This window comes from Gobius niger (assembly GCF_951799975.1).
Source record: "Gobius niger genome assembly, chromosome: 15".
NCBI classification, from domain to species: domain Eukaryota; kingdom Metazoa; phylum Chordata; class Actinopteri; order Gobiiformes; family Gobiidae; genus Gobius; species Gobius niger.
The window spans coordinates 1,646,110-1,658,912 of NC_136866.1; positions in this window are offsets into that span (position 1 = coordinate 1,646,110).

The following is a 12,803-nucleotide window of genomic DNA, read 5'->3' on the forward strand; positions in this document are numbered from 1 at the left end:
CACCTCCTGGAGACGCCTCCGAGCCGAGTAACCAACCACTGCTCCTCAGCAGAACCCCCTCCCCACTGATGCCACAGACAGCGTGTGGAGGGGGCGTGTCTAAAGGCTCAGAGGTTCGTGACCTCTTAACTCCCGCCTGAACCGAGAGGATCTTTTTCCTCACGTCAACAAAAATGTTTTCCATCATTTTTTTTGTTGGGTATTCAGCTCATTTTTGTCACATTTTTGTCTTTTTTTGTCAAATTTTTGTAATTTTTTTTGTCATTTTTTGTCACATTTTTGTCTTTTTTTTGTGTCATTTTTTGTCAAACTTTTCTCACTTTTTCGTCAATTTTTTGTCAATTTCTTGTGACATTTTTGTGAAATTTTTGCCACTTTTTCATACATTTTTCGTCTCTTTTTTTGTCACATTTCCATCCTTGTTTTCGTCTCAGTTTTGTCGCTCTTTTCACAGCTTTTTTTTTTTCCAGAAGCTTTTGGATTGGGGTAAAGCCAAACTGGAGAAAATGTGCTCGGTTCAGGCGGGAGTTAAGGGGTTAAAGAGACAGAGGCCTATTTCAAGACATTCACTACAGCCATTTTGAGAGAGACATTTTATACAAGGCAGTTATTCTAATTTACTGCATTTACAGACCAACAGAAGGTTTGTCATCATTGTAGTGGGATATAGACTGGTGCTATGGGACTGAAAAAAGCAGAATACCCCCTCTTTAACCTCTTAACTCCCGCCTGAATCGAGAGGATCTTTTTTCTCACGTCATCAGATTTTTTTCCCATCATTTTTTTGTTGGGTATTCAACTCATTTTTGTCACATTTTTGTCATTTTTTTGTCATTTTTTGTCAAATTTTTGCATTTTTTTGGGGCAAATTTTTATCAAATTTTTGTCCTTTTTTTGTCACATTTTTGTAATTTGTTTTGTAATTTGTTTGTAATTTTTTTGTAATTTTTTTGTAATTTTTTTGTAATTTTTTTGTAATTTTTTGTCAATTTTTTTTGGTCAAATTTTTATCACATTTTTGTCATTTTTTTGTCATTTTTTGTCAAATTTTTGCATTTTTTTGGGGCAAATTTTTATCAAATTGTTGTCCTTTTTTTGTCACATTTTTGTAATTTGTTTTGTAATTTGTTTTGTAATTTTTTTGTAATTTTTTTGTAATTTTTTTGTAATTTTTTGTCAATTTTTTGCATTTTTTTGTCAAATTTTTATCACATTTTTATCACATTTTTGTCATTTTTTTGTCACATTTTTGTCATTTTTTTGTCATTTTTTCGTCTAATTTACTGCATTTACAGACCAACAGAAGGTTTGTCATCATTGTAGTGTGATATAGACTGGTGCTATGGGACTGAGAAAAGCAGAACACCCTCTCTTTAAATATGGAAACAAGCCAGTTACCGCACTATTTCCATCCTATTACTATGTTATTTTTGTGCTGAAAGGTAAAGCGTAACCAAGTTTCCTAATGTTCCAATAGCAGGCTCTACCTTGGCTGCAATCCAACACAGTTTATTACAGACGACGGAGTAATTTGTCTAAAATCTGTGGGCTCTGTTACGATATTACATGCACCCTGCTCCCCGCTGTGTCTCATATCGAGTTCTCAATACAGTAGCATCTATTTTTGGTCGCAGGTAAGTCTAGACAGGTCCGGGGCGAGACATGGCAATACCCTGAATGCTAATAGTGTGTTCTAGGCCACACCTGGAGAAGTGATAGCCTCATGTAGGGCCACCGGGGGCAGCAGAAGCAGTGGAGGTACAGCGCCTCTCGTGAGTGTTCATACACCTTGAGCTTTTGCACATTTTGTCATGTTTACAACCCAAAAGATTTTATTTTGATATTTTTTGCTCCATGTGGACGAAGGAGCTTTGGTCAGATGAGAGAAAAATGTAACTTTTTGGCCCAAATGCAAAACGTTATGTATGGAGCAAACCTGACACTGCTCATGGTCCTGAGTGCACCATCCCCAGTGTCAAATATACGGGGGGGAGCATCATGCTGTGGGGCTGCTTTTCCTCAGTGGGGACTGGGGAGACTGTAAGAATAGTTGGGAACATGGATGGAGCCAAATATAGAGACATTTTGGAGGAAAACCTGCTGGAGTCACAAGAGAACTGAGGCTGGAGCGGAGATTCACCTTCAGCAGGACAATGACCCTAAACACAAAGATAAATCTACAATGGAATGGTTCAATAAAAACATATTAATGTGTTAGAATGGCCCAGTCAAAGTCCTGACCTAAATCCTATTGAAAACTGCTGTTCACAAACGCTCTCCTTCTAATGTGACAGAGCTTGAGTTGTTTTGTAAAGAGGAATGGGTTAAAATGTCAGTCTCTACATGTTCAAACCTTGTAGAGTCAAACCCCAAAAGACTTGTGCTGTTATTGCAGTAAAAGGGGGTTCCACAAAGTATTCATTCATCTGTATGAACTTATGCACACCCCACTTTTCACTTTTCTATTTTTTGAAAAATAACAGAATCATGTATCATTTTGCTGTCACTTCACAGTTGTCGGTTTCTTGTGTGTGAACGTTCAGTAAAAAAATAAAAATAAAATCTTTATGTTTAGGGTTGTAACCATGACAAAATGTGCAAAAGTTCAAGGTGTATGAATACTTTCGAGAGGCTCTGTATAAGTAATTTAGAGCTCAATGACACTTTCACGGTCTAATCAGCCCTAGTGTTGCAGTAAACACACGTCCCTGTGACCCCTCCAGTTCTGGTTACTCATTAACGAAACATAAGGGCTGAAGATGGATTGAAAGACTCTGAAAAGCAGGGTCTATAATTGCTAAACAATCCCAAAAAGAAAAGTCATGGTTTTAGACTATAGCAACCCACGGATTGGGTAACTCTGCCAGTTTTTGTTTCAAACATCTTAGGTCTTTTTGCGTGACTGAGGACACGCGTAAAGACCAGACGGGTACACATCAACTCGTCTAAGCTCAGGTAAGAACATATCTCAGCAGGGACGGACTGGCCATGTGTCCATTCTGGAAGAGCACAGAGGGGCCACTGGCTCTAGGGCAGGGGTGTCCAAACTTTTTTTCATGGGGGGCCGCATGCTGAAGCGTACACTGGGTGAAGGGCCATAGATCGGTGGTTAGTGCCGCAAAACCTTTGACTAGCAGAGGTTTATATTGCGCCCCACACCTTAATTCCTGCTCAAAACCTTCATGCAGCTCAGTCTCACAGTAAAAGGTTAGTTGTTTGGTTAGAATTGTGTAGAGTTATTACATTTCAAATAAAAAGGACTATCTCTGATGATGTGTCCTGATTCAGCAAAAAGGCAGAGGGCCACCAAAAATTGGTCTGAGGGCAGTAATTGGCCCCCGGGCCGCACTTTGGACACCCCTGCTCTAGGGCCACCAGTCCCGCCTCAACCGAGCGTTACCCAAATCTAAAAGCTAAAAAGAAAAGAGGATGAAAAATCAACAAAAACATGAGGAAAAAGACGGGGGGAAAAACCTACAAAAACGTGAGAAAAACACAACAAAAAATGATTAAAAAAACAACAAAAATGTGACAAAAATGTGACAAAAAGTTTCCGTCACTTTTGTAAGTCTTAGCTTTCAAATGAGGCGTTACATTGTTGATCTCCAGTCGAGAATCTTTTAGATTTGGGTAAAGCCCAGTATAAAAAAAAAAACATGAATCTAAAAGGAATTCCGTGGAGTATGGTGCACCACAAGGTTCAGTTTTGGGACCAGTATTATTTATTACTTATATTAATGATTTTGCTTCTGTTTCTACGACCGCCTTTCCCGCTCTTTTTGCTGATGATACTGAGCAAAAAAATAATAATAAAATGCCGAACTGGGGAAAATGCACTCGTTATTGTTAAGGCGGGGGGTCAGAGGTTAAAATATGTATTTGAGGAAGTGTCACAATTACGCTAATTTGGGCCAGGCTGGTCAGAGTCCAGGGCTGTATTTCAGTCCCAGTCCGGCCCTGTATCTCAGTATGGAAAAACGGTGGCCTGTTCATTTAATGTATACTGTGTCAACTTTCACCTGGAAACAAATACATTGCCTTTATCTCAAATCCCTATTCACCTGCAGTACAGTAAATATCATTGTCCTGCACTGGTCCTTTGCATCCGACCCTTGTAGTGCAGTTCCCTCCTGGTCAGGGGCGGACCGGCCATATGTCCATTCTGGAAGAGCACAGAAGGGCCACTGGCTCGAGGGCCACCGGTCCCACCTCAACCGAGCTTTACCCAAATCTAAAAGCTGAAAAGAAAAGCATCAAAAGAGAGGATGAAAACATGAGAAAAACACGGACAAAAAAACAAAAAATGATAGAAAAAATAATTAAAAATGTGACAAAAATGTGACAAAAATGTAACAAAAATTCAACAAAAATTCAACAAAAATGTGACAAAAATTCAACAAAAATTCAACAAAAATGTGACAAAAATTCAACAAAAATTCAACAAAAATGTGACAAAAATTCAACAAAAATTAACAAAAATGTGACAAAAATTCAACAAAAATTCAACAAAAATTAACAAAAATGTGACAAAAATTCAACAAAAATTAACAAAAATGTGACAAAAATTCAACAAAAATTCAACAAAAATTCAACAAAAATTCAACAAAAATGTGACAAAAATTCAACAAAAATTAACAAAAATGTGACAAAAATTCAACAAAAATTCAACAAAAATGTGACAAAAATTCAACAAAAATTCAACAAAAATGTGACAAAAATTCAACAAAAATTCAACAAAAATGTGACAAAAATTAACAAAAATGTGACAAAAATTCAACAAAAATTCAACAAAAATTCAACAAAAATTCAACAAAAATTCAACAAAAAATCAACAAAAATTCAACAAAAATTCAACAAAAAATCAACAAAAATTCAACAAAAATTTGACAAAAATTCAACAAAAATTCAACAAAAAATCAACAAAAATTCAACAAAAAATTGACAAAAATTCAACAAAAATTCAACAAAAATTCAACAAAAATTCAACAAAAATTCAACAAAAATTAAACAAAAATGCGACAAAAATGCAACAAAAAATTCACAAAAATTCAACAAAAATTCAACAAAAATTCAACAAAAATTCAACAAAAAATTAACAAAAATTCAACAAAAATTCAACAAAAATGTGACAAAAATGTGACAAAAATGTGACAAAAATTCAACAAAAATTCAACAAAAATTCAACAAAAATTCAACAAAAATTCAACAAAAATTCAACAAAAAACATACAAAAGGTGACACAACACAGCAGCAGCGCGAGGAAAAAGATCAGTTTATGGACAGAATGCATTTGGTTAAAACATGTATTTGTGGAAGTGTCGCATTTACGCTAATTTGGGCCGGGCTGGTCAGAGTCCGGGGCTGTTTTCCAGTCCCAGTCCGGCCCTGCACCTGGTCCGCCTTGAAACTGGAGAATTATGGTATTTTCCCTCAAATTTACACCTATCATCAGAATGTAAGATGAAAACTATCATTGTGACTGTGCAAACTGATATCGTTGAGACTATATGGAGGGCAGCTGAGATAACGCCTATATAAGGATCTGGAGAAGGCAATGGCATGGATAGATTTGTGATGCTGGGCGATGTGGGGGGGGGGGGTTGTCTCTGCCTCTCCCATCTCTGGTTCTCCCTCCCCCCCCCCTCTCCGCTCCTCTCTCTCCGCGGTTGCAGCAGCGGACGTGGCCATGTGTGCTGTGATCAAACCGTGCCTTCATCCACTGCGCTCCTCTCGCTCTCATCAGCTGGAAGGCTTCGAGCAGCGGGGTGCCCCAGATTCAGCGACCACCTCCCTCCGCTCCGGCCGGCTGTGCAGGGGGGGGCTGGGACGCGGCGCCACTCTGACACCATGTGGTAGAAAGCGGTAATAGCAAGACATTGGACTTGGACTGTGGAGTTTGGGCTTTTTCAAATCCGAAATCCCTGCTCCGTCTCAAGCACTGTGGCTGGCTAGTTCACGCTCTTACCTCACAGGAAAAAGGGTTAAAGGGTCAAGGGTTTGATTCCCAAAATGTGTGGCCGAGTCTGTGTGGAGACGTGCTCAAGCTCAACAGACTGAAACACCCAGCACCGCTCAGTCATCATGGACTTTGTGGACTGGTGTGAGCGCAGCCAGCTGTGCTTGAACATCAGTAAGACGAAGGAGATGGTGAAGGAGATACCGCACACACCGCTGAACATCCAGGGGGAGGACATTGAGGAGGTGGACAGTTTCAAGTACCTGGGTGTTCACCTCAACAATAAACTGGACTGGTCCCACAACCCCAACTCCCTGTACAAGAAGAAGCTTTAACCCACAGCCTGAAGTAAAGCTGCCTCAGGAGAAACACTGCTGTGGGAATTACGGTCCACTGAGCGCTGTCCTCTTCTTCTTACTGCAGACTTTGTCTTATCATGATACAATACTTAATTTATCTGTAGTCTGTTCATCACTATTCACATGGTGTCTCCTGTCCCCCCCCCTCGGGAGTGCCTGTCTAGATCGAACGGAGGAACCCGGGTGAACAAAGGAACCTGCATTCTGGAATCTGAGGACTGGACGGTCTGTGATCTTGGCCCGTCTGCTGAGGGATCCTTCGGCCCTGGGTCTCTATAGACTGTCCGTCCATGGGAGTGGATCTCTCCTTCTGTGGTTCTCCCCAAGGTTTCTCTTTTCTCCTGCCGGGTTTTTGAGTTTTTCCTCGCCGTGCTGGAGAGTCTAAGGACGGGGGACGCCCACGCCGCTCGTCGCTGCCTCCTATTGGACATTATATTTGCCTGGATTCACCTGAACTTTTAATTGTCATATTTATTGCTCTGTTTTATTGCCTTGATGTTTGGTGCAGCTGTGAGGCCACTTCTGTTGTGATATTGGGCTTTACAAAACCATTCAACTTAAACTTGGAACTTGAAGGGCCAGAGTCGCCTCCACCTTCTGAGGAGACTGAGGTCCTTCAGAGTGACCAGGCCTCTGCTCTCCACTACGCTGCCGTGTGCTGGGCCCCGGGCCGCACAGAGCGGGACAAGAACAGACTGAACAAGCTGGTCAGGAGGGCCAGCTCCGTCCTGGGCTGCCCCCTGGGGGACAGGAGGGTGTTAGCCAAGCTCACCTCCATCATGGACAACACCTCCCACCCACTGCACGGGACTGTAGAGGAGCTGAGCAGCTCTCTCAGTGGCAGACTGAGACACCCTCAGTGCAGGACGGAGCGCTACCACAAAGCCTTCATCCCCACTGCTGTCAGACTGTGCAATAAGACTGTGAAGTAACATGTGCAATAACCCCTTTGCAGAATACATCCAATAATCTTTTTTTTTCTTACAAACTGTTTAATCTTTTACAGTTTATACTTTTTGTCCCCACAAAGTCCTTGGTAGTCATTGTATATAAAACACCACTATTAATTGTTTTTTCACATTTCCTGCCTATTTGCACACCCTGAGCTGAGTCCATTTCTCCATTGTGAGATCAATAAAGACTGTCTTATCTTACAGGACGTCCCAGCTGCATTAAAGGACGGGTCACATAATGCAGTACATGTTTCTCAATAGGGATTCTGTCGTTATGTAAATTAGCAAGACACTTCACCCTTCCTGCCTGTATGACTGATGTGAGTGAGTTAGTGGTGGCCATGGACAGTGCATTACATTCTTGGTGCCTCTTCAGAGTTTTAGAAGAAGAAATGTGTCTTCAGCTGTTTGTTTATGTGTTTACTTCAAACAAAACAAAATCCTTCATGGCCGGCACGTACTCTCTGCAGTAGAAAATCCACTGAACGTCACAAAAACAAAGCAAAGATGTGCAAAAACGCTGTTGCCACCAGTTCGATCTCATCCTAAATAAGCCACTTGGACTTAATCCGCTTCAGTAGTGGCTGGTTTTGTGAGGAAGGGCGTCTGGTATAATAAATATTGGGCATGATTCATGAAACTAAAGCCTTTTTTTTGCACACAGAAGGACTCCCACAGTGGGGTGAGAAAACTTTTTAGAAAACTAGCTCATTTTGCCTTTACAAACGTCTCTGGACCTTCGCGGGACAGAAACTACTTCACCACCCTTACATATGTTGTATTATTTAACATATAATTTGCATACAAATGAAAATGCAGCATTAGAAACAGTCGGCAAGCACCTCACTCCCCAGTTGCCAATGTAATTACACTTAGAGCAATCGGGAAAGGCCGAAACTGGCCCAGAGGCCTCGAGCTGGACGTCTACGCTTGACCAATCGCTTTTTCCCATCGATTCTGTTTAAATTGTGGCTACGTTTGATCAATACCGCTCCCGATAGATCAATCAGTGGCTGTTGTGCATGACACGTCGCCGTACTCCTGAAGGGAAAGGTAAAGGGGGGGGGGCGGTACATCAGCGCTCCATCCGCAATCAATAAAGCTGCATGTTGTTAATCTAAAATAATAGCTGAAAGGTTGAACGCACAACGCGCTAAGAAGCCATTATCAAATAGGACTGGCTCAGCACTTGCCCCCCCCCCGCCTTCCCTTCCCGCTCCCTGAAAGACAGCAGCCGCAATCGGGACACGGGACAGGAGCCAAGGGAGGTTCATCCGAGCTCAGGGGTGACTTTGGACCGAGCAGCGTCAGGGAATTTCTCAAAAGCTTTCAGAAAGAGTTGTGCAAAGATGATGTCCGAGGTTCTTAAGGCCAAACGGACATTATGGGCCTGTATGTGGGGGTCGTGCGGGACAGGGGGCGGGACTGGGACTGAAGAACAGCCCTGGACTCTGGTCAGCCTGGCCCAAATCAGCGTAAATGTGACACTTCCACAAATACGTATGTGAACCTCTGACCCCCCGCCTTAACCGAGAGCATTTTCTCCAGTTCGGCTTTGCCCAAATCGAAAAGCTTCTTGACTGGAGAGCAACACTGTAACGTCTCATTTTTTTGTTGCTTTTCCGTCACTTTTTTGTCACTTTTTCGTTGTGTTTTCGTCTCTTGTTTTTCATGTTTTTGTTGCTTTTTTCATCGCTTTTTTCATCGCTTTGTCGTCACGTTTTCGTCACATTTTGTTGTGTTTTTGTCACTTTTTTGTTGCTTTTCCAGCGCGTTTTTTTGTTTTTGGATGCTTTTCTTTTAACCCCTTAACTCCCACCTGAACCGAGCACATTTTCTCCAGTTTGGCTTTACCCCAGTCCAAAAGCTTCTGGAGAAAAGCTGTGAAAATAGAGACAAAACTGAGACGAAAACAATGATGGAAATGTGACAAAAAAGTGAGAAAAGTTTGACAAAAAAGTGATGAACAATTTGTGAAAAAGTGGCAAAAATATCACATTAATGACATAAGAAATGACAAAAAAGTGACAAAAATTAGACGAAAAAATGACAAAAAAATGACCAAAAAGTGACAAAAATTAGACGAAAAAATGACAAAAAAATGACCAAAAAGTGACAAAAATTAGACGAAAAAATGACCAAAAAGTGACAAAAATTAGACAAAAAAATGACGAAAAAATGACAAAAAAATGACAAAAACGTGACAAAAATTAGACGAAAAAATGACAAAAAAGTGACAAAAATTAGACAAAAAAATGACGAAAAAATGACAAAAAAATGACAAAAACGTGACAAAAATTAGACGAAAAAATGACAAAAAAGTGACAAAAATTAGACGAAAAAATGACAAAAATTAGACGAAAAAATTACGAAAAAATGACCAAAAAGTGACAAAAATTAGACGAAAAAATGACAAAAAAATGACAAAAAAGTGATAAAAAAAATTAGATGTAAAAATGACAAAAAAATGACAGAAAAGTGACAAAAATTAGATGAAAAAATGACAAAAATTAGACGAAAAAATGACAAAAAAATGACCAAAAAGTGACAAAAATTAGACCAAAAAGTGACAAAAATTAGATGAAAAAATGACAAAAAAATGACAAAAAAGTGACAAAAATTAGATGAAAAAATGACCAAAAAAATGACCAAAAAGTGACAAAAAAGGTAAAAAAAAAATGAGTTGAATACCCAACAAAAAAATGATGGAAAAAAAAATCTGATGACGTGAGGAAAAAGATCCTCTCGGTTCAGGCGGGAGTTAAGAGGTTAAGCTTTTAGATTTGGGTAAAGCTCGGTTACGCCCGGGGGTAAGGGTAAGGTGAAGTGAGAGGCCAGACCGGTGGCCCTAGAGCCAGTGGCCCTTCTGTGCTCTTCCAGAACGGACATATGGCCAGTCCGCCCCTGGTGCGGGATCTGGGGGAGTGAAAAGTAATATTTGCCGTCCACAGAGCACAGGGTGAGATTTAAAACAGGCCAAAATGCAGGGTAGTCACAAAGTTGGATCAAAGTTGGAGTCTTGAGCGTAACATTATGGATCAACAGCAACGAAGGCTCGGGTTTAAAGAATCACTGTGAGGATGTTCTTGCACCAGAAACACCAAAAAAAAGACCTTTGAGGAACAGCAACCTGAAGGTCACCCCAAGGTGTCGCCAAAAACGACTAACCACCAGTTCGACGCAGAGTTAATCAAAGACTTTAATGACATCATGCATATGGCACAGTTTCACATTTCGTCTTTGCAGCTTCCAGCGAATGTGGAAGGACATAACGCATAAAAAACACATGAGAAAAAAAGGTACAAATGTATTCTTTATCTTCTCTTTATCAGTACAGTTTGTGTATATCCCGGGCTGACTTTCTCTCGAGCGCCTTTCTTTACAATTCTGCAGTCGGCTCAGCGGTACAAAGCACTTTCAGGACAAGACGCCCGAGAAAACCACGTTAAACAGGACGGATTCTGTTGAAGTTTTCTGACGTATATATTTAAAAACAAAACACTATGAAGAAGAGTATGTAACAGTTGAAAAGATGGGATTCGCTGCTGCCTGTGAACGGTCAGCGACTCGAAACCTCCCGACCCGTCTCCAGTGCTTTTCGCTCATGATTAGGAGGCACTATGGGGCGATTGGCAACGTGAAACAGAGGGAGACTCACAGTGACGCAGACAATGCAGCCATTTTGTTTTGTGAAAAATATTTTGGATGTAGTGTAAAAGAAATACATGTTTTTTATATTGCGATCGTGACTGCCAAAGGAACAAGTCCGGACCCCCATTGAATAAAGCTTTTGCCTCTTAGGGCAGAAATTTTTTTTCAAATCAAGCTAATGTGCATTTAAACAGGTTAGTTTGAACATCTGAATGGCTTCCATCAGTGTTCATTTCGTCGACTAAAATATTTAGTCTTAATTTTAGTCAAAGTGATATTTTTGACGACTAAAATTGGACTAAAACTAAATTAAAAGTTTTTCATGAGACTAAAAAATGTCCAGATATTTTAGTCGACTAAAATCAGACTAAATAAAAATGAAAAGGAGAGACTAAAATCATCCAAACTTGTATTGAGCGTCTGAAAGAGCCTCAGATCATGTTTAAAGGATCAGCTCTGAGCTTTGTTCATGTGGAGCAGCTCCATGAAGCAGAGGAACAACATTAAATATGATTATAATCAATATTATCAATGCAAAGTCCACTCAATTAGTCTTAAATTTAGTCGACTAAAACTAGACTAAAATTGAAAAGTTTTTTTGGACTAAATCTCGACTAAAATTAAGTTACATTTTAGTCAAAAGACTACACTGCAAAAAGTATTTAACTAGATCAGCATAAACATCTCAATTTGAGCATAATAATCCAAATTTTAGTTGTTTTGACTGGTTAAGTTGTTCTTGGGCATTTGTCCCAGATTATTTCACTTGTTCTGAGATGTTTCTGACTCGTTTCGATACATTTCGTCCTTATTTCAGGTCATTTTCTTTGCCAATGGGGAAAGAAAACTGGTCTTATCTCATTGGCAATTTTACTTTCTTATTTCAAGCGAGATTTACCCTAGAACTGGTCTGAAATGTCCTCAAACAAGCAAAGTGAACTTGGTCCGATCAGGAAAAGTGTCTAAATGAGTGAAAACCGCTCAAAACGAGAAACATTTCCTCAATTCAAGTCATTTTTGATGCTTGATATTTACTTTTTGCAGTGCAGGAACAAAACTAAAATAAAATATGTTGTCAAAATTAACACTGGTTTCCATAAATTATACCATTTTAACAAAAAAGGAAGCACTTTTCTATTTCTTGAAATCATCTGGGGACCCCGACCTAAGGCCTCATAAAGCACTGGTCCAGGGCAGAGGTGGTCCAGAGCAGAGGTGGTCCAGGGCAGAGGTGGTCCAGAGCAGAGGTGGTCCAGAGCAGAGGTGGTCAAACTGCGGCCCGTGAGCCGGATCCAGCCCTCTATTCTCTTTTCACAATTTATATACGTTTTTCCGGCAGTTTTCACGGCAAAATGAGCATCTGTGCATCAGAGGCTCCATGACCATCCGCTACCACAGTGGCTCAAGTGGCTCTTTATTTCATTAATTCATTCAAAAGTGGCATTTACATAAACCAAAAGTGCTAAGTCACTGCAGTTTGAATGAAACGGAGCGATCTTACGACGCCGGATCAGCTCCTTTGTTAACTTTACAATCACTTCACGTCAGTTACGTTACTTTGTCTTTTTAACAACATTTACAATTACCATCAAGCCAGTTCCAAATATAATTTAGTGCATTTTGCGATGGGAGAAAGTTGATCAGACTTAAATTCAAGTTGCTGTTGGTGCTACTGTAATAACCCTCGTACAGTATAGGCTTCACATCACTGTACATTCATTTAGGGCAATGTAAGGACTAGCTTTTTAATAGATCTACTACCAAATGAGTCATTACTTTGGTTTAATGTGTAATTAGAGAAGCATTACTGACTTGCAGACATACAAAACTGACCTTTGGTTGAATTTGTCGTAATGAAGATGCTCTAGTCTAAACTCTAGGTAG